General features: G+C 35.6%; 1 non-coding gene across 1 annotated transcript; it reads left to right on the top strand.

Annotated features, from left to right (window-relative positions):
• Window positions 1-1,114: 1,114 nt before the first annotated feature.
• On the top strand, window positions 1,115-1,187 carry TRNAV-CAC (transfer RNA valine (anticodon CAC)). The gene has a single exon. It is a non-coding gene; the product is annotated as a tRNA-Val (tRNA).
• Window positions 1,188-22,837: the final 21,650 nt, after the last annotated feature.

Genomic DNA, 22,837 nt, shown 5'->3' with positions numbered 1-22,837 from the left:
TATAGCTTGTCGCCCTTATCGTTATGCCCCTCCGCTCCAAAAAAAGATCAATAGTATGATTGAGGACATGTTAGCCAAAAACTTTATAGAACCCAGTGATAGCCCATGGTGAGCCCCTGTTTTCGTAATTCGACAGGAGAGAAAGGAGGACAGACTAGTAGCTGATTATCGAGGAGTCAATGTCGTAACTACGAAAGACCAATACCCATTACCTCAGATAGACTATATTTTAGAGTCTATTTCCCGCCCAAATTTATAACCTTGATTGACCTGCGATCTGGCTATTGGCAAATTCCTTTGCACCCTGACTCAAGAGACAAAGCGGCTTTTGTCACGGATAAGGGTTTATTCCGCCCAAATGTACTCATGTTCGGTCTAACCAACGTTCCCCGAACATTTCAAAGAATGATCAAAAACTTCTTTCTCAAACTTCGTAAACGAGGCGTCTTTGCTTATCTCGACGACCTAATTATTGCCACAAACAGCTTTGATGAGCACATTATTATGCTAGATGAAGTCCTAACCATTTTGGCCAGCCACGGTTTAACTGCAAAAGCTGCGAAAGCTCGCTTTTGCCAGAAACGATCTAGAATTTTGGAACACATTATCTCCGAGAGTGGAATAGAAGTAGATGAAACTACGTAAAGTATAAAATACTGCTTTCTCTTTTTAGTTTAAGTAGATTAATTTTTATAGTTGTTTATAGCAAAGTTTTGATTATTTAGATAATATTATTTTTTTTATGTAAAGAATAAAACAGTACTTTCTCAAGTGTCTGAAATTATTCTACAGGGCCGGTAGGCCCTTGTAGATATGACTTGATACCGTTTTGTAACGTTAAAATAATATTCACCCGCTTTTGCTAATTTCCTATGGAGATTAACATGGGTTTTTCGTGATCTTTCCCCACCGATAACTTAAAAACTACAGCGAAGATACTTTTCGGAATTATCTTAAATTAACAATTAAGTATTCAGGGTGTGCTATCGGCCAGCTTGATCAAAACAATTAAGTCTAAGTATGTTAATTTTAGTTAATTACAGAAGCACGGCTTTGACCATCGTGATTGGACATAATAATTAGCTAGATCTCTTGGAAAACTCAGTGTTACTACGTAACTGTAGTGTGGTGGTTATCACTTCCGCTTCACACGCGGAAGGTCCCAGGTTCAAGCCCTGGTAGATACATGTTTTAACCATCGTGATTGGACATAATAATTAGTTAGATCTCTTGGAAAACTTAGACTTACCACGTGTCTGTGGTGTAGTGGTTATAATAAATATTTAACAATTATTTCACTTCACTTGCTTTAATAATGTGACATAGGTAGCGTACTTTTTCCCTACTTTTAAAACCATTAAACTAAGTAATATTAGAAGTTGAACAGATTGACTAAAAAAGATGTAAAAAGCCACTGAAATGATGCATAAATGCCTAATATTTCCTTAATTCTTGCAAATAATATTAGTAAATGGCGTGAATTTTTCATAGAAATGGGGTTAAAGTACACCCTAAATGATGTCTTTTTTGGCACTGGAAAAAACAGCATATATGGTGTTTGAATGCACCATTATATTTTAGAGTGCAAATGTATGACGGTAAAGCAAACATAATTATTCAAAATTTAATTACATTAAGACTGAAGTGACAGATATTAAATAAAAACGTCTTGGTTTGGACCAAGGCCGAAAAAACAAACGATATGTGTGAGGTTTATCAGTTGACTGAAGTTTCAGATATTTAAATTTTTTTCTAGTTATTTTTATCCACTCAATCCTTAATCAATACTTAATTCAATCAACTGATTTTACTGTTAATCGATCTAGTCCCTCTAAATTAATTGAAAAAATTACATATCTACGCTTTTTCAAGAACAATTAATTTCATGATAAATGTTTTCGGAAAATGTAATTGTTCTTGAAAAGCGTAGATATGGAATTTTTTCAATTAATTTAGAGGGACTAGATCGATTAACAGTAAAATCAGTTGATTGAATTAAATATTGATAAAGGATTGAGTGGATAAAAATAACTAGAAAAAAATTTAAATATCTGAAACTTCAGTCAACTGATAAACCTCACACATATCGTTTGTTTTTTCGGCCTTGGTCCAAACCAAGACGTTTTTATTTAATTTAAGCATGATATCAAAGACAATGTCAATATAACCAAAAATGTACTGAAATTGACAATTTTGAGTCCTTGTAACTACCGTCGATTTGGCAGAATAACAGGGGGGTCGTAATGGGAACTCGCGACGGAGAATAAAAAGCTATAACTTGCTTTGAGACCTAACTAAACTAGTAAGTCTATAATATAGCTTCGAATTTGACAGAATAACAGGAAACTTTGAGAATTCACGACGGAAACAGCAGCAATAATCTGCTTTTAGACCAAACTACACTTTTAAATGGATAGGAAGCTCTGACTCTAACTCGGTTTGGTGATTTTTTGAGCTAAACACCAATACCAAAAGTCATTATTACCAAACCTATTTTGAAATTGAGAGTCTTTGGAGATTTTTAAGGAGAGCTTTGAACTAAAGCTGATCTATTCTAATTAGATATGTTTCGGTTTCAACATTCTCAACTCTTTTTGGTTCAAGTATTATAAAAACAAAGGATGAAAAATACGTTGTCTCCTACAATTATTATATTTCAATTGGATTCATTATTGTATGATTTAAATGTTAAAAATTAAAGTGTCTTTAAGTTAATTTCTCACATTTCAACACAACTGCAACCGTATAGATACATTTATTTAATAACATTTTTCATTTCTAATTATTTAAATTAGTAATGGACTGTATTAACTTTTAAATGTGAAAATCATTGTTGTTTATTGGACTTCTAACATGCTTTCCTAATTTCGAAATCCGAACGTAGAGCTCTGGTTTTTTGTGGTTGCGTTTTTTAAAAGACGTTTATAACACTATTTGTTTAATTTAATGATATTAAATTTGGTTTATGTTAAATATGAAGCAAACTGTTTAGTGTTGCCTTCTCAAACAAGACCAAGTTTCTGAGATTAGCGTAAATAAATATCAAAGAGACTTTCTATGTTGGGTTGTGGTTCTGGTTTTTAAGGGGATTCCATTCTCTGAAATTTTATTTGTTAAGCTTTATGGATTTAATTAACAAATATGAATTTTGGATAAATATGTAGCACACTATCATTATTAAATTTCTAAAAGACATAAGTTGAATTAATTTTTTTTAAACTTAGAAAAAACCCAGCGCAAAAACCCTGTCTTATAAAGTGTTCACAAGAAGATTTGTTCAAGAATCTCCATAATTAAGGCGTATTTTTTAATAATAAACATTTGATCTAAGTCAGCTGATTTGTCTGAGGCTGCTCAGCTAAAATGATCAGCCTTATTGGTAAACAAATGCTGCCTCTTAAACAACAAGGTTTGCCATTATCGCTTATAAGAAATGTATCTTTGTCATATACATCTATCCTTTGGTTGACGTCATTGATGACTTTATTTTGCACAGGCATAGCTTGACTAAGTCCTAACCATATCTATTCACAAAAGCCTAAAATTCTGAAAAAATATTAGTTAATTTCACTGATTAACCTTCCGATTCCTTTACATAACCTGAATTTTATTACTTATTAAATATAACTAAAAGATCCGACAAGTATTCATACTGATAAGTCCCAGATAAAGGTTATGGCGAGTAGCCTAGTTCTCAGCTCTGTGGTGGGGAGTCTGGTCTGTTAGGAGTCCCAGGACTCCCAACTGAAGTGAAGATTTCTTTTCCCTGGAGTACCAACCACCGAGATTTTTTACTCAAATACCCACTAGGATCGCCCACTCCATCACGCCCACTTTTTCACCGCCTACATATTTTGAAGAGGGCACTTTTTAGGCGTTTTAAGAATCTTGAATCATGTGGATATTTCGGGTAGAACTAAAAATTTTTTGATTAAGAAGTTGTCTAGCTTAATATCAATTACACGTTAGTTAATGTTACAAAAAAAGCTTGAAATTGAACATCTCGGATCGCCTTTGATAAGTTTTAAGGGTATTCGAATTTCATATTGGGCTTACGGAAATTTTGAGCTAAATGACAAACGGACATACATCACCATTTTTAAAAGTTGTGTAAAATTTTCAATTTGGTACTGTTTGTGGATTTTTAGGGGAGCGCCACTCGTTTTAATAAAAGTTTGTAAGAAAAATTTATTTTGTTCATTATAATAAGTATACAAAGTTTTAAAGATTAACGTCTTTTGAAGTATCATTATAAATGTCTGGTTGGGCAAAAGTTACGGTTCCCTTTGTATATGTTTCTGCTTAGTGCAGATTTTCAAAATGCAACAGTTTCTTAAAAAGTTTAATTAAAATGAAAACTAAAGGAACAGATATTAATAAAAAAAAGTCTTAGTGAACAAAGAGCAGAAATGGAGAGAAGAAAATGGATGTCCAGATATTATTTTTTTTAGTTTCAAGACATGATTATAAAACATCAAGTATTTGAAAAATGCATATCTTCGTTTTTTCACCAAAAGTACATTCGCCCAAAATATTTCATAGTGAAATTTTGCATTCTTTTAGAAATGGTTCTTGTCAAAGCTTTAGTATGGAACAAATACATGCGACATCGTTTATTATTACCCCTAGATTTCAAGTGGAGTCCTCCAAAGAAAACGTTCCTCGTTAGTGATATTTAAAAGAATAGTAACGTTTAATTTGAACTACAATACGTTTTAAGAGAGGAAAGTGAGCCCAATAGAGAAATAGATACACCATCATTTGCCGTTCTCCATTTACATGTTTCATGATTTACGTTTGCTCTACATTGTGTTCATCGTAAAACAGGAGTCGACGTCATACCAAATTACTTCAACAGCAACTTTTAAAATAGTTCTCAAAACAAGCAATATTTTTCTTAATAATATCTCGCAACGGTTACCCCAATTGAATTTAATACTGGCCGGTATTTTTTTGGAATTTCAGTACAGAACGTTAGTCAACCCTAGTAGTATTCGGGGGACTTCGGATCAACGTTAAGTCTTAAAAGAGGGGCTCTAGCTTGTAAGTTTCTTTCGACCAATTTGTTTCAATTGAGAGTCTAAATTAAAGAAATTACTCATACGATAGTTTATTTTAGATCAAGAAAAAAGATAAGTTTTAAAAATAACTAAAGCGACAAAAATAAAACGCTTTAATGACTTCGCGTTAATCTGCGGTGAGCGACTGTGCTCCTTGGCAGTCAAATGAATCTCGCTTTCTTTGGAACCGGCGCCTCTAAAGAAATCTCGGATCGAGAGAAAAACGATGGGGGAAATGACGTTGACGGCAGTGGACTGAGTCATACGGGCTGAACATATTCCCCAAAATCGGAAAGCGCAAAGTTCAGCTCTCCGTCGTCTGTACCGCGCGAAACCGTTGCAATTTTTCATTTGAATAATTGATTTATAAAATAACTAAAACATTTTGAGTCGTCGGCATAATAAGTGGGAACCAATGGTATCATGGCCGTATAAATGAAGACGTGGAACCAAAACACCCAAAAGCGACGTTTAATATGACAATTATGATGAAAGATAAAATTCCATACTCGGATATATATTCTAAAACTTTTCATGCGGACACTTTTAATACCAAAAACAATATAAATTGAATAATCTGTCTTTGCACGTGCTCTTTCGAAAACAATTTGAGTTTAATTTTGGTGAAAAAACGACGATTAGTATTTTTCAAATAATTGATCTTTTATAATCATGTGTTTAAACTGAAAAAATTTCGGTCATTCAATCTTCTTCTCTTATCGTATACTTTTTCTAGTCTTCGTCCACTGAGACATTTTTTACCTCTCCGTGTGACGTAGTCCAGGAGAGTTTCTGTAACGGCCGTGTCTGTGTGTCTGTCTGTCCGTTGTTACACCCACGTGACCGCGTTCACAGTTTGCGTATCGGAGCAAACGTGTTCCCAATTTCCGGACCGCATTGACAGTTCACAGAAATTTGGAAAATTGTATTTCTCTCCGTTGGCTACTCTATGCTTGAGAGTTTTCAACACCACCATGTTTGGTCTTCGTTCATCCCACATGAACAGCAGTCTGGTACTTTTCTGGCTTCCAACACCACCATCTTCTGTTCTTCGTCAATCCCACATTGACAACAGTCTGCACTTACACTGGCTTCTAACACCGCCATACACTGGTCTTCCGTCTATTCCACATAGACACAAATCTGTATCATTGGCTTCTACTCCATTATCATCGTTTGGTTTTAGGATATACGCGGCGATCAGCTAGGGTTACGAAAACCTCTAGCCTCCCTTAGGTGGGATCGGCCACAAAAGGTTTTCGCAATTGCGCTTTTTCCTTACTATTATAAGGGGAACGATTTCCATAAATATAAAAAAATTTTAAAAAAAATGGATGAGAGGGGTACTCTTCAATTTAAACGTCAATTTTAGCCAAGTTTGAGAAGATAATAGGTATAACTTTATTTTAAACGATTTAACTATTATTAATGTTTATTATTGAAGATTAAAATAATTAAAAATAATTATATTTATTTAAATATTAAAGATAATCCTCTCGTGCAAAGAGAGAGATTAAATCATTGCCTCCTATATCTATCAAGGCCCGTGCATGCGATATATTTCCTTCATTGCCTCCTATATCTAAAGGCCCGTGCATTGTGATATATTTCATTCATTGCCTCCTATATCTATCAAGGCCCGTGCATTGGGATATATTTTTCAAAACAACAACCAAAATGGGAAGCTCCTATCAGAAACATAATGATTTCTTTTCTCTGTATATGGAATGAAAATATGGATAATATTGCGCTCCTTCTTTAATGGTATGAATCCTTGCCTGTCTATTAATATTTTACGTAGGAGTAATACGTTTTTAGCGAAATCTAGAGAGGATAAACATAAGCTAATTGTTTCGGAAAAAAATACTGCTTCCACTAATGGGTTTATACTCCTTGTTCTGTCCTAAATAGAATGAAAAATAAGTTAATTTAATGTTTTTTATCTATTAAAAATACTAAAATAAAATATTTTATAATAACAGATGAATTGAAAAGTATTTACCAAATTAGGTAAGCCATATTTTAGTGCTCGAAATAGAGCGTGTCACGTAAATTTTGTTAGTTGTGAATCTAGACCCTTTATAGTTTTACTATATCTTTGTCTTTGATATGGACAAATGTTACCAATAATACTGGCAAACCAAGAAAATTGTTGCAGTATAGCGAAAGAGTAGAGTTTCTACAGCAAGTTAGAGATATTGAAAACGTTTGAACAATTTACTATTTTAAAATAAACTTCCTGCGGTTGCAAAGAAATAAAAAGCGATACATGCATATTTAGGTTGTTCTTTAAGGGGGTAGTGATAGTCATCTCGACACGGAGAGGTAATATTTTGGTTTTCCCAACTTGTTATTAATCTAATTAGAGTCAAAACTTCAACAAAAAAGGATCCAAAAAACTTCTGCCGGCCAACAACTTGTTTTGGCCTCGAACGAAATTCAAACGTTTTCCTCTCCAAACTAACTGCTTCGACTCTATTCCCACCTTTTTTGGGACTTGGTGTGATACAGGGGTATCCTATTAGGCAATCCTCTGACATGATCCATTGCAAGCAAGTGATGCTAGTTAAAGATCTAGGGTTCCCTAAATCTACTTTACAATTGGATTCATATCCAATCATTTTTGAAACCCAATTAATAAGTTGCTCCTTTTATTATTTGATAATATAAAAGCCATTAGTGAAACTTCAAGGCATATGCTTACCTTAGCCTCTTAATTCTAGTAATATTTCAGAGCTTTATATCTGCGAGTTAGCTAAGACTTAAAGCAACTACTGCGGTTACAATACGACACTCTGGTTTAAAGGGCTCTAGGGCCATCTGAGTATGAAAATGGTGGCAAATTGAAGCCGAAAAGCCATAAGACCGGTGTGTAGGATATTTGGCCGCAGGCTTTGGATTGGAAAAATCTATCTTATTTTTTAAGAGTATAAGGTCTATGAAAATTTTCAGCCTTCTGCGTAAAGTGGTTTGGGCTGCGCGTTGATCATCAGTTAAAGACAGTTATTCAGTCAGGTTTTAAACTTAAATAGGCAGGCTATAACTTTAAATCAATATAAATAAAGTAAAGTTTTGTATCATGAAGCACCAAATCAAATCGAAGGAAATTAAATGGGTGATTATTATTAAGCTTGCAGAAGAAATTTTAATTGTTGTAATCATTTTAACTCGCCGCAAGCTAGACGATTGAAACATCGTCGGTACGACACCACCAAGTCTTTTTAGAATCTTGAACCAATTAACTTCTTCAATGTTAGGATGATCTGTACTGACGAAAGTAAGTATCCAGTTAGCAGAATCAAGAACGGCAAGACTAGCATGTCCATCTTCATCGCAGTTTCCCCGTCCTCGAAGGCTTTAGGTGGTTCAACAAAAGCGTTTCTTGCCCCGAAACGAATTTTGTCCAAACTATTATAAATTATTCTGGAACTGAAGAGTACGTTCGTTCTAAAATTGTATAAATTTTCATATTTAAGTTTAACATTTTGGTCTTATAATTTTACTAATTTAAAACCATAAGCCTATCATACTTTCTGTAAGTATGGGTCAAAAGAATTTTTACCACACTTTAAAAAACGGCAGAGCGGAGTATTTCTTGTATATTGCTATCCTGGTGGCGGATATGTTATAAAGGGACGGAGGCTAAACTGGATAATCGGTCCTTGACTGTAGAATATGATGGACGCTCGCAAGCTCAAGAATAGACCAGGGCTTTGTGCTTTTTCCAATTTCTATGCAAGGATACTGTGACTCTAGATCTCTTTTTGAAACCCGAATAGCATTAGGTCAGATGAGATTCCAAAGTAGCACACCCGTAACGGCTCAGAGCGTGTTGGCCCGCATGCAGCGTTGCTTCACCTCTCTGATATTATATTAAAAAGACTTGGTTTGCCCAAGCCTAAAAAACAAAACGATAAGAGTTTTTCCAGTTGACTGAAGCACGGATATTATTTTTCTAACGAAATTTAAAGACAATCCGTATTTTACTACTCTTTAGAATTTAATTCAATCACCTGATTTTCCTGGTAATGCATTTATTTCCTAGATTTAGTTACTTTTTCTAACGCGAGCTAGCCTCGCTCTGTAACCGTTTTCTATAAAGACATGTAAACCTTTAGCTCATTATATTCGTTTCTGTTAACTTTACACCACGATGCTTTCGTTTATAATTTTAATGAGGATAAGCTTAGCACTCTGCATACCGCTATTAACACGAACGATGCCGATGGTAACCTTCATAGAAAGTTAGAAGGGATTTCGAGGCGCCGTAAATCTGGTAGATGGACTCACTTGGTGGCAGATTTGCCATAAAACGAACAATATGTGGGACGGAGACTAAACGTGACTTGATTTATGATACTAAGTCCTTGTGTGTAAGTTATGAGGGATGCTGATTGAGGGATCTTGCGCGTTCTCAATAATAGGCCAGGGGCCCATCTATAATTATATCTTGAATCGAAGATATTATTATCGATCGAGAGTTAAGTTTAATTTAGGGTCTGTAGCTATTGTGGCATTAAAGTCAATAGGAAAATAAATATTTAATTGAAATTGGCTAATACCTTGTTAGTTTTACAGCCATAACCCACCTTAAAACCTACATTCTGTTGTCCATATTTTCGATCCCACAGATCAAAAGGTTTAAATTTTTCTCTAAGTTGCAGGCTTAGGAGATGGTAGTACCCGTTAGCTAAGTTTCGCGCCTCCGTTTAAAAATATTGAGGCGTATTTAAACCCGAAATCCTTAAAGCCATTCTAGTCAAGCTACTGAGTTTCAACTTCACCTCTTTCACAATCAATATGGAAGTCGCCATGGCTCGAATACTTTCATATGTTTTAATATCTTCCGCGCTTCGGGATGTAGAGATTTACGAAATGGAACGTGTGCCGTGATGGATCCATACGGGTTTTTCGAAACATATATGTATTTTCTTGTTTTTTCGGATAGATCTAATAGATAAACATATATCTGGACCATCGTTTTATAATGAAGATAGCATACTGGCAGCTTTTCCAGGTCATCTTCCAAGCAAGACAAACTATCAACTTTGTTTCCCAATTTATATAATTTGTGAACATTTTTCTTCCTTGGCAACACTTCTGACTTAATTGGAACAAACTAAAGTTAAAAAATATTGTAACGTTAGTTAAATTCAGAATATTAGCAAGATGAGAATACAGTTTCGAATCTTGTAAAAAAAGGTCATGTGTCATAATTATTCACATTTAACTTATGGTTATGCATAGAGGACTTTTTTAATTACAAATTGTTTATGCTTCCCTTCAGGCAAATGTTTTAAAAGCATAATTAAACTTACCCATTCTTCTTCTGGAACTCTACCATCATTTAGTTCAAGATTGGGAACTTTGAAAATGTCTAAGGTATCTTCAACGTACGATACGCGACCCGGTACTGTTATTTTAGATAGCAGAAGACCAGTAAAGGACATGGATATGTTAAATATCCAAAAAGCCCAGAATAGACGAAGAGTCTTATTTCGAAAAATTGAAACATCATCTAAATTCCAATAAAAATTGTAGATTTTGTATTCACGTAATAATTCTTAGCGTAACTTACTTCCCACATTAATTGTGGTTTTCAAAATACATTTCAAGTATTTGAAGTATAATGATTTAAATGACCGTGACTGTTTTAAATATAATGCAAACGACGCAGCAAGCACAAATGGTGTTATTAGTAGCGCTAAACATATTGATATCCAAACCTGAAAAACAAAGGGTTGCTGCGGCTTCAGTCGAAGAGTCATTGCCGCGAAAAAAAACGTTGCTTCAGTCAAATAGGACAACTTAGCAATTCAAAGATTGTAAGATAAATTATTGGACTGAGGGTAAAAAATTAAAATTTGACTTAGGTTAATTTCTTCGTGAAATGTTGTCCTTAACGTTCTCTATATTATTCAATATGATTTAAAATCTTACTCCTCTGCTGAAAGACCGAAATATGTCGAAATATCGCTTCTCCCTCGATGTAGGTGATCCCGTAAAAAGATGTGTTGACTCGACACCCATGGCATTCGAAAACTCAATGACGTTGAAATATGACGGGATTGGCATACAAAATATCATTCCAATATCGGAAACCTTTGAATTAAGTATATTTAAACAAATATTGTAGCTAAACATAAAATTGAAACTTGCACGATTGAGGTTGAAATGGTCATTTCTGTTATAAGAACCCTTCAATTTGACACACACTATTGCAAGAATTGCTTTCAACCTAAAAACCTTCGCTATAACCATTCTAAATTACTAATAATTAGAATTTTAAACAATTTTATTATCTCTCGCGCCTCTATTTGGTTGAGAACGAGTAGGGTTTAATTCGAAAAAAAGTCACTACAATTAACTGTCCAAAGAAAGGGGTCAAACGGATGGCTATATAGTGCGGTTTCGAAAAACGTTAGTACGCTTAACGGTTATTGATCAACTAGCTTTTACTCGCGGAGTCGCTCGCTTGCAATAAGAACTTCCATCAAAATGATATAAAGTATGGGTAGGCTTTACTGATGACTAATATTTTTATAGCACCCTAGGAGCGAAGGCACTCGGCTTTGCCCGTCAGCCCGTCGGAACATTTTTCATTACTTTTCATGCGGACATTATTCCATAAAGGTTTTTATATTTCTGGCCGCCATTTCAACCGATTGCAGCAAATTGAACCTTAAAGACCATTCAGCCCGCCTATATGTAGGTTAAAGATAACCAGTGTACTAAATATTTGCGAGATCGGTAGAAAAGCGCGGTCTTTGTTGCATGGTGAAGATTTTTTACATTTCTGGTCACCATTTATTAAGATGTCGGATTGGAAAATTTTTTCTTAGTACGCTCCTACTACTTATGAGTAACGTTCTTGCAAATGGTTAGCCTTCTAGGGTAAGCGGTTTGGGCTGGCCCTTGAATATCAGTCAGTCAGGACTTTAATTTATATGGATATGGATAATGCCCACTTCACAAGCCTACGACGCTATTGTCTCTCTGGCGGGAGCTACATAAATTATGCTTACGTTATTGGCTAAACGTCCAAGCATAGTTTCCACTTTTGTAACTTCAGAAGCGTTAAACTGAATCTTCCATCTAAAAAAAGATGATGATACTTAATATCATTAAAAGTTTACTCTCGAACTCGCAATTAATTATAATTTAAAGAAATATTTACAAAACCGTGTTTTACCCAAGTCTGTTTTTAATCATGTCTGTAAAAATTCTCACTATGCCCATAAGTAATCCAGAGACTTCTTGGGTATCTTCATTTAGTTCTATTAAGCTGGGAAACTAATATAATTTAAAATACATTTTATTAGCATAATAAGAAATAATAGGATAGAATATTAATATAAATAAAATGATATATATTAATATATAAAATGATACATATTAATATAAAAAAATGATTTATATTTATATAAATAAAATGACATATATTAATATAAATAAAATGATATATATTAGTATAAATAAAATGATATATATTAATATAAATAAAATGTTATATATTAATATAAATAAAATTATATATATTAATATAAATAAAATGATATATATTAGTATAAATAAAATGATATATATTAATATAATAAAAATGATATATGTTAATATAAATAAATTATATATATATATATTAATATAAATATAAATAAAATGATATATGTTAATATAAATAAAATGATATATATAAATATTAAAATAAATATAAATAAAATGATATATATAAATATTAAAATAAATATAAATAAAATGATATATATAAATATTAAAATAAATATAAATAAAATGATATATATAAATATTAATGAAATGAAATGAAATGACATAATCCCCCGGGACAAAATCCCCCCAAATCATAAGTAACGGAAAAAATCCCCCCAAAACTCCTTCTAGATGGACAAAATCCCCCAAAATTCCTACTTGATGGACAAAATCCCCCCAAAATTCCTACTTGATGGACAAAATCCCCCCAAAATCATATTTAATGGACAAAATCCCCCCAAATCATGTTTAATCGACAAAATCCCTCCAAATTATATTTAACGGTTAGGTTTGGTTAGGTTAGGTCAGGTTTGGTTAGGTTAGGTTAGGTTTGGTTTGGTTCCAATAATTCGTTGACACCTTTTCCAAAATTAGGTCCTTTCAATTAGCTACCACCTTTTCCAAAACATTCTCCTATTAATTATCTGCCACCTTTTCCAAAATATTCTCCTATTAATTAGCTGCCACTTTTTCCAAAATATTCTCCTATTAATTAGCTGCCACATTTTCCAAAATAATCTCCTTTTAAATAGCTACCACCTTTTCCAAAACATTCTCCTATTAATTAGCTGCGACCTTTTCCAAAATATTCTCCTATTAATTAGCTGCCACCTTTTCCAAAATATTCTCCTATTAATTAGCTGCCACCTTTTCCAAAAGATTTTCCTATTAATTAGCTGCCACCTTTTCCAAAAGATTTTCCTATTAATTAGCTACAACCTTTTCCAAAACATTCTCCTACTAATTTGCTGCCACATTTTCCAAAATAATCTCCTTTTAAATAGCTACCACCTTTTCCAAAATATTCTCCTTTTAATTAGTTACCACCTTTTCCAAAACATTCTCCTATTAATTAGCTGCCACCTTTTCCAAAATATTCTCCTATTAATTAGCTGCAACCTTTTCCAAAATACTCTCCTATTAATTAGCTGCAACTTTTTCCAAAGTATTCTCCTATTAATTAGCTGCCACCTTTTCCAAAAGATTTTCCTATTAATTAGCTGCCACATTTTCCAAAATATTCTCCTATTAATTAGCTGCAACCTTTTCCAAAACATTCTCCTACTAATTAGCTGCCACATTTTCCAAGATATTCTCCTACTAATTAGCTGCAACCTTTTCCAAAACATTCTCCTACTAATTAGCTGCCACCTTTTCCAAAATATTCTCCTATTAATTAGCTGCAACCTTTTCCAAAACATTCTCCTACTAATTAGCTGCCACATTTTCCAAAATATTCTCCTTTTAATTAGCTACCATCTTTTCTAAAATATTCTCCTATTAATTAGCTCCAACCTTTTCCAAAACATCCTCCTTTTAATTAGCTGCCACCTTTTCCAAAATATTCTCCTATTAATTAGCTGCAACCTTTTCCAAAACATTCTCCTACTAATTAGCTGCCACCTTTTCCAAAATATTCTCCTATTAATTAGCTGCAACCTTTTCCAAAACATTCTCCTACTAATTAGCTGCCACATTTTCCAAAATATTCTCCTTTTAATTAGCTACCATATTTTCTAAAATATTCTCCTATTAATTAGCTGCCACCTTTTCCAAAAGATTTTCCTATTAATTAAAAATATATTTAATGCAAAACCACACAGTATGTCTGGTTATATATTTCTCAGAGGATTTTGGTTGGGGGATTTTGTCTTCTTATAATGATTTGGGGGGATTTTGTCTTGTTATAATGATTTGGGGGGATTTTGTCTTGTTATAATGATTTGGGGGGATTTTGTCTTGTTATAATGATTTGGGGGGATTTTGTCTTGTTATAATGATTTGGGGGGATTTTGTCCTACAGTGGGGGGATTTTGTCGCATTGGGTTAAATGGGGGGATTTTGGTATACAATCGGGGAACACACCACTTCGAAGTGATTGATTAAAAATGTGGTCCAGGGCTGGTAGAAGGAGATCAACACAGCCTTTAATAATTAGGGGAGTTTTAAAATTGCCTGGTAGATATCCCTCTGAGTGAAAACAATGGAAGAAAGCGTGTGGTGTGGTAGGCTAGTATTGACGGGGTCGTATAGCCCATTGGGAGGAGTCCCGTCATTGGAAATGCGTGAAAAATGATCCTTGAAGAGTGAACCAAGTTCCTCGGAATCTGAAATCATGGCCTTATCAACCTTCAGCGATATGCAATGAGATCTATCCTTAATATTTCCATTGACGAAGTTCCAGAATTTCTTAGGGTGGTGGAGTGCACCTTGGCAGACCCGTTCACCCTCGGAATGTCTATCCCTTGTCGTATATCGGCGGACAAGCGCCCTGTGGTGCTTGTATGAAATGAAGTCTTGTAAGAAGTGAGTACGCTTGTATTTTCTATAGAAATACGTTTTCCGCCTGATGGCGGCGCGCAATTCAGGAGAGTACCAGTGGGGGAAAGCAGACTTTCCACTCGCAGTACGAATAGGAATGGCCGCATTCATGGCGCCCTGAATGTAGGCTGTCAGTAATTCCGCGCAATAATTTACATCACTGGAATCCGTGATGCACGACCAATCCGAATCGCGCAGCGTGTCATAAAGTAAAGCGTAATCACCACTTTTGTACTTATAGGACGGCTTCGCTCTTCTCGTGTCTTGGTTTAATTTGACAGGGTAGGTGACCACAAAGGGTGGATGATAGGTGTCGATACGAACAATGGGTTCATCTAGCATTGAGATATCTAAATTATTTACATTAGCCAAGCAGAGGTCCAGAACATTGCCACTGCAGTTAGTAAGGTATTAAATTGGTGCAGATTGTAAAAATAACATAATTCAAATATGTGAGTAGCTTTTCTAGCAGTCAGGGAGGTGCAACCTATAGTGCCATTAATAGCCCAATTAATTCCAGGAATATTGAAATCACCCAGTAGTAACAAGTTTGTGTCTTGTTGGGGCAGTTCTTTAAGCAGGCGTAATTTGTATTTATCATAACGCTCATCGTCAGATGCGGGAGGAAAATAAGCAACACCAATTAGTAGATCCTCACCAGAGGCTATTTTTACCTGGATAAAAACACACTCCGTGACACCCTCCAGATCATGACGCCTAGAGCTAAAGTAGGAATTTTTAATCGCAGTAAGGGCACCACCACCCCGAACGTTTTTATACTCATGATCGGGTCGATCACTCCTATAGACTGTATAATTGTCCGGAAAATAGTTATTAGTAAATTGATCTTGGTTAAGCCAAGTTTCGGTCAAACAAATTATATCAAAATCATGTGAAATCACATTGTTCATAAATTCATCGCATTTGGTCCTCAAACCGCGTACATTCTGGTAGGCGATGTTGAGGGCCTCCATTATTCATCAACATTTGATTCCGGTGGGTTGGTCTCCGAGCAATGTTTGTGTTCCGGGCGTGGGACACCGTTGAAAGAAGAGATTATACAGTCTTCGGGCCATATGGTAGGATCGCTTAGTAGGGTAAATTCTGTTTGGTCCGTGCACGATACATAGAAAGATGAATGAGAAGCCGTAGGACTCTTTGATTTAAGTCGGATACATTGGGCTGTGTGAATTTGGTTGTCTTCCCGCAGGATAGTCTGAAGTTCCGCAGACAAGAGGGACTTCTCAAGGCGACTCACAAATAGGCCCTTCGGAGTAGCCTTCGTTGCAGTCTTGATACGAGACGTTTTGGCCAACCCTGTTAGCACTGGTGTTCGAACGCGGGTGGTAGGGATTGTTGGCCGGTCCGTGTATGGCACGTGGATAGCCAGGTTAGCAGCGGCAGTATTGGTTGAAGGCCGGAGCCACGGCTGGGCCATTGGGCTAAGCAGTCCAAGGGCAGGTCGAGCAAGGGGACCAGCGGTGGGTAGTCGTGTTGAGGAACTGTTGGTGTGATGTGGTTGGAGGGCAGCGGCTCGAAGTTCAGCATTTTCCTTTTCCAGGGCTATGATCTTGGAGTCAAGTGTTGCTACTTGGGTTTGTAGGGAATCGAGTTTCGATAAGATAACATCGAGAACCGAATTGGGTTCTCGTGTGAGACTATCCACCTTCAGAATGTTGTGGAGAGCATCGTGAAGATCGGTGAGTGTAATAGGTTCCGAACGTGTTTCACAGGTACCGGTACTGGAAGTCCTGACAGTGGACTTACAATGCTGGCAGGTATAAGACGATTTGTTAGTGCAATCCTTGTGAACCCGGCGTTTACAATTTCCAGTGCAATCCAAACACTTTTGCTTGCCGAAGAACTGCGCTTCGCAAACCCCACAGGTATCCCTTGAACCCGCCATCCGTGAGCAGACGACGGTGGAGGTTTGAGAAGGGTCTGGGACAAGTTATAGTAATAACCTTCGACGCGAGTCCGCCGGAATGAACGACAACGATAACGTAGAGCCGCCAGTACTAGTGGTCGGCATTTGGATAGGATAATATCTGTTTGTTTTATCTTTATCCATAATTTGAAATTATCCACGGGAAGTCTATGATTAATGCAATGTAATCACGAATAATTATCTGATTATTATCCATGGATAACTGATTAACCAAAATTCTGTGGATTATCTTGTCCAAACGCCAACCACTAGCCAGTACACAGTACAAAATCACCAAAAACCGTAAAAATAAAGTGCAAAACAGAAATTAAAGTACAAATACCTTAGACGGAGGTCATTAGACGTCTAAAAAGCACAAAAGCCGCGTTAAAAACGAGAAAAAACCCGCAAAATGAACATGAAAGCCGGAGACCGCATTGACGTTGCCAACAGTTGTTATTAGGGGTATAAAACACTATAAATATATATAAATAAATATAAATATTAATATAAATATAAATAAAATGATATATATTAATATAAATTAAATGATTTACATTAATAAAAATAAAATTATATATATTAATTTAAATAAAATTATATATATTAATTTAAATAAAATTATATATATTAATTTAAATAAAATTATATGTATTAATTTAAATAAAATGATATATATTAATTTAAATATTAATATAATATAGAATAGAATCAAAGTTTATGTTCACAAAAAAGCGTATGAGAGCTTAGGAGAATTTGCACAGGCGAACATAGAGGATCATATAGTTGAGGAGTAGACACTTGAATTCGAGAATATCTCGCTCAAATTTAAGCTGGTCATATCCTCTTTTATCCCGCTGCCTGCCTGCCTTCTGTACAAGACATATACTTAATTGGTGGAAGAATGTTGTCTGTTTAATAAATATCTTCAAAGTTTTTTAATGCTTTCATAATTTATTAATTGTAGCTTCTTTAATCGTTTATTAATAAAGAGCAATAATTGCAAATCTAGGTAAATAAGTTTTAAGTATAGCTCTCCTCTCGACTCGGAGAAGTAATATTTTGATTTTCCCAACTGGGATTGCGTCTGTAGGAGGGAGTCTTTAAATATGAGAGTCTGGTAAGATTATTGCAGGGGCTGCTGGCTTGTTGATAGTGTTCTTTGCTTGCCTCGGAAGCTATTTTTAGTAAGGTTTCCCACAGTTCATTTTTCGGTTCAGTTCAGTTATTTTCGGTTTCAGTTTAGGGACTTAACTGATTTGATTACTTCAGTTCAGTTTCAGTTTGCACATCTCCAAACTGATCAGTTTTCAGTTCGGTTCGGTTTATTTCTTAAACTGAACTTATAAAAACTGAACTGAAGAGATAGTTAAGTACTCTTTCGATCTATCGCGATAAACGATATCAATACGTTCCCGCAAACATTAGTAGAACAATAGAAAATTGACATCGTTTAGTATTGCATGCTGTATGATATTTTGGGGGATGGGTTGAGTAAAGTTACCTTATTAGTGTCTCGTATATTCCATCATTTATGTCGTGTATATTTTATTATGCATAGAAAAAGTCCAGTGATTAGCTGGGAGCCTCTGCAGAGAGACACAGGCTAAAAGAATACCAATAATTAGTAACTAAAAAGGGTATCATAATTAGTTGATTAGTCAAAGTTAAATTGATCAATGTTAATAATTAGTAATTAGTAATTAGTGAAATAAACATGCCTCTTAATCTTAAGGTATGGCACTTCACGATTCCAAAATACTTAGTATTAGTAGAAAATGTTAGCGGTTAATAGTTATAATCTGGGTATCTTGGGCCTCTGACACCGTATTTTTCTTCTTGATAATCTCTGAAGGGGTTTTTGGTTCAGTTCATTTATAATTGAAAACTTAACTGAGCAATTGGGTTTCCTGGCTGATCCGAACTGATAATTTCAGTTCAGTTTCAGTTCTTGAAAATCTTAACCGAAAAGTTTCAGTTCAGTTTCAGTTCTTGAAAATCTTAACCGAAAAGTTTCAGTTCAGTTTCAGTTTTAGTCCAAAACCGATTGGAACCGAACTGTGGGAAACCTTAATTTTTAGGTCCAGCGTACTTTGTTTTTCATTAATTGTAATGGCTTGTTTGATGGTGCTATTAATCCAATTGTGTAAACTTCTCTCAAAACACGTCAATTGTGGATAAGCATTCGTGTTATATATAGGTTATGTTTCCATGAAATGCGTGAAATTAGTATCAAGTGTCTGCAAAATTTATCAAATCCCAATTTAATTGGGCCAGCTCAGTTAGAAAGTTCAATGTATTGCGCTTTTACTTTATTTTTCTTATGCAAGGATAACTGGAACACGAGGAGAGGATAGTGATCAGACCCTTCGTAGTCACTTAGAACGTTAATAACAACTGCCAGGGTCGAATCACAGTCATAGAACAGCGTCTCGAAGGTAGTAAATAGCTAGTAATAGTAATAGCTAGCTAGAGTTGGGTGGCGTAGCGGTTACCGCTCTCGCCTCGCAGCAAGAGGATCCTGGGTTCGATTCCGGACTGTGGCACCGGGTGAAAATCTGGGAACAAATCCTTCTGCGTAGAGTTTGCAAGTTCTCTCCCCGCTTGGGAAAAGGAGTTTTCCTCCGCGGTCTAACCCGGTTTCTCCTTTCCATCAAAACTTGCAGAGACTAACGGTAATAGTTAGTATAGGGCGCTGTAGGTTAGCTGTGGCATAGAGGCTAGCCACCACCCCTCTATGCATTGTAAAGGGACCCACCTGTAAACAAGCCACAGGCTCAGTGTGGAAATCCCTTCATAGAAAAAAGCTTAGAAATACAGCCTGGTGTCTGGGGTAGACAATGATCAAAGATGGTGGTGTTTTGAAGCCAGTAAAGAAAGACTGGTGTGTTTGTCGGATAGACAAAGACCGTAAGGTGTTGTTGTTAAACAGATTGGTGATGACAGATAATGGAATAGTGGCCAGTGTAACTGCGCTATTAAACTTAAATGGAATGCAATTTTAACAGATTTCCGTGAACTGTGAATACAGTCCGGAAATTGAGAACATGTTTGCACTGACTTACAAATGCGAACGCGATCCCCTGGGGTGTATCAACAGGCAGATACACAGACCGTCAAGTCGAGAACAGAGCCTCTCCGTGACGTACGTTACTCGATGACGTAAAAAGGCTCTTTTTTGCACATAAATAAACCAGTTAAGAAAACCAAAATAATATAAACTAATTTACCTGGATATGGAATTATTTCTCTCTTTCTTTTTGATAAAAGTAGATGGTTTTATAAAATAGGAGGAGCTTATAGAGAAAATGTTGCCCTCGGCGTCATTTACTAAGTAATCTCGCCAGAACGAATGAAAGACTACGATTTCTTTAATGCATAGTCTAATCGATCACGTTGGCTGCTCGAGTAACAAGCATGAGCGAGTGGACTATTCTCATTTCCGGTTCAGAACTGATGCTAGAAGATTCTCTGCTTTTCGTGATCGTTCGACGGTACAAAACCGTGAAGCCTTGTCAAGCAAAGTTTACACACTGTTATTTAATAATACTTAGATTGAACGTAATAGTTTTAAAAGCAATGTTTATTAAGAGAATCCAGCAGAGCAAGAGCAACTAGTTTACAATGTGTTTGATTTACGAAATGGCTTTCTTTATATAGCGCACGTTATCGTCGTTATCTAAATATCTAGTTTTTTATACAAAAGCTATCGTAAGTAGGTAAATAGTTTTTGTTATACAACAAGTTTTTTTTTCTTTCGTAGTTCCAGGTATACTTGTAGTTGTTTATGCAGTGGAGTACCATGCTGGTTTGATTAGTCGTCTGCCGAAGGATGACACGCGGGTTATGGGGGCCATGTCCTTTGAAGTCGATGTTGAGGTTAAGGTGGCTCCTGGAGAGAAGGTTTCTTGAGTAGGCTCCTGGTCGGATGTTGATTGGACAAAACTTGTTGGTGTGTGACTTGGTTGAATGGTGGAGCCGGACTCAGTTTGCGACCAACGGGGAAGTGATGCGAGCTCTGATGGTATGCATCGTATAGTGAATCCGGAATGCTGAACCATTCCGGAGTTATCGTCACACTGTTGTACTGGTGGCTGCCATTTGAGAGTGTGTCTTGTTCCCCCATAATTGTACTGACGTCCCTGGTGTTGCTTTCGACCACAGTTTCGAGGTCGAAGTTGAACTCGTGTCCGTCTGAATATTTGGTGTTGTTCCGTTTGAATTACGTAGGAGTCTGGCGTCGTAGCATACTGGAGGATTACAGCTGGTTTCCATAGTCGAGGACCCGCAATGTACCACACTGGTTTTTTGTGGCTTTCTGCTGTGTTGGTGAACCATATTTTGTTGCCTCTCCCTCAGGCCTGCCTGTATTTTATGCGTCGGAATGTTAGGTCTGAGACTAGTGTTGCTCGTTGTTATTTTCCTATATTCTTTTTATATCATGAAAAATAACAAGGTTTTGAAGGATGTATTTCCATATGCTTCAGTAGCATTTGCGCCGAATCCCTATCAACTGAACCCAGTCCCATTCGAGCGAAAAACCCTCACTTTGGCGGATTTACGATTCTGTCCAATGGGACAATCCCATTGCATCGAAAAACCCGCACTTTTTTCCTAATGGACTTTAAATAAATTAAATTAAACTAAATCAATTTAAGGCCTACATAAAATGAACACTAGATCCAAACATTTTCTGAATTATAAGAACAAAAAAATAATATATCAGCAAAATATGACATAATAAAACCAATTGCTAATATTGATTTATTTTTTGCTATATTCATCATGAAAATAATTTAAACCAGCCGTTTTTTACTGTACTTGAACTGCGAACCCCTCCAAAGAGAAACATACGTCCTCACAACAAACCAAACCTAACCTAACCTAATCTAACCAGTCGTCAAATAGTGGCGTTTCCAAGGCAGTAGAAATGTATTTAAAACACTTTTATTGAAAAACTACATTAATAGAAATTAAACTGCATAGCATTTCTGGGGTCGCTTATTTCGCAAATAGCGTCGTTTGAATTGTAAATACGAAACCCGCGGTTGGGCTAAATTCATTAAAACATTGGCGGGATTCGGTCTAATAGAATTCAGCGCAATGGGAATATACCTTTAAGCATCACCATGCGAACTCCTATCGCGGTGCACTAGTATAACAACGGACGCACACACACACTCAAGCACAGACTGCTTTTTAACTCTTTTTGTATTAGTTTTGAGATGAGAAACAAAATTATCTTAATAAATATAATTAATATTATATATTTTCTTTAATATTATATATACGCCATTCGCAGAGGATAAAAGGCTTTGTCCAGCTCTAGTACATGAAAGAATAAAACTATGGTATAACTGCACTGCAAAGGTGCTATGTACTAAAATACGACTAATTACGTAACGTATTCAATAGCCTCTCCCCACCCCATAAAAAATTTAGAAACACCTACAAAACCCATCTCCCCGGGATCCGCGTTACGTAATTTGTGAACAGACCCTCTAAATGCTTAGAATTCTCCTTTAAAGCTTCGCAAGCAACCATTACTTTGAAGAATCCTGCTCTAATATCAAAAATTTAACCAAATTCTCGATATCGCCAGCCAACATTTTACGCTTTATGAACATATTATTGACCAATAAATGGTTCTGATTTTATTCCCAAAAATTTATCAATAATGATGAAATCCAACCTGATAAATGACAACGTTGAGAGTATCGTTGCTCATATTTCACAGAATTGTAATCGTAGTGCGTAGTAA

Source organism: Phalangium opilio, unplaced genomic scaffold, assembly GCF_054372755.1.
Source record: "Phalangium opilio isolate 3A_F unplaced genomic scaffold, DU_Popi_V2 ptg000246l_1, whole genome shotgun sequence".
NCBI lineage: Eukaryota > Metazoa > Arthropoda > Arachnida > Opiliones > Phalangiidae > Phalangium > Phalangium opilio.
Note: the sequence above shows the minus strand (reverse complement) of the source record. Positions and strands in the feature narration are given on the sequence as shown.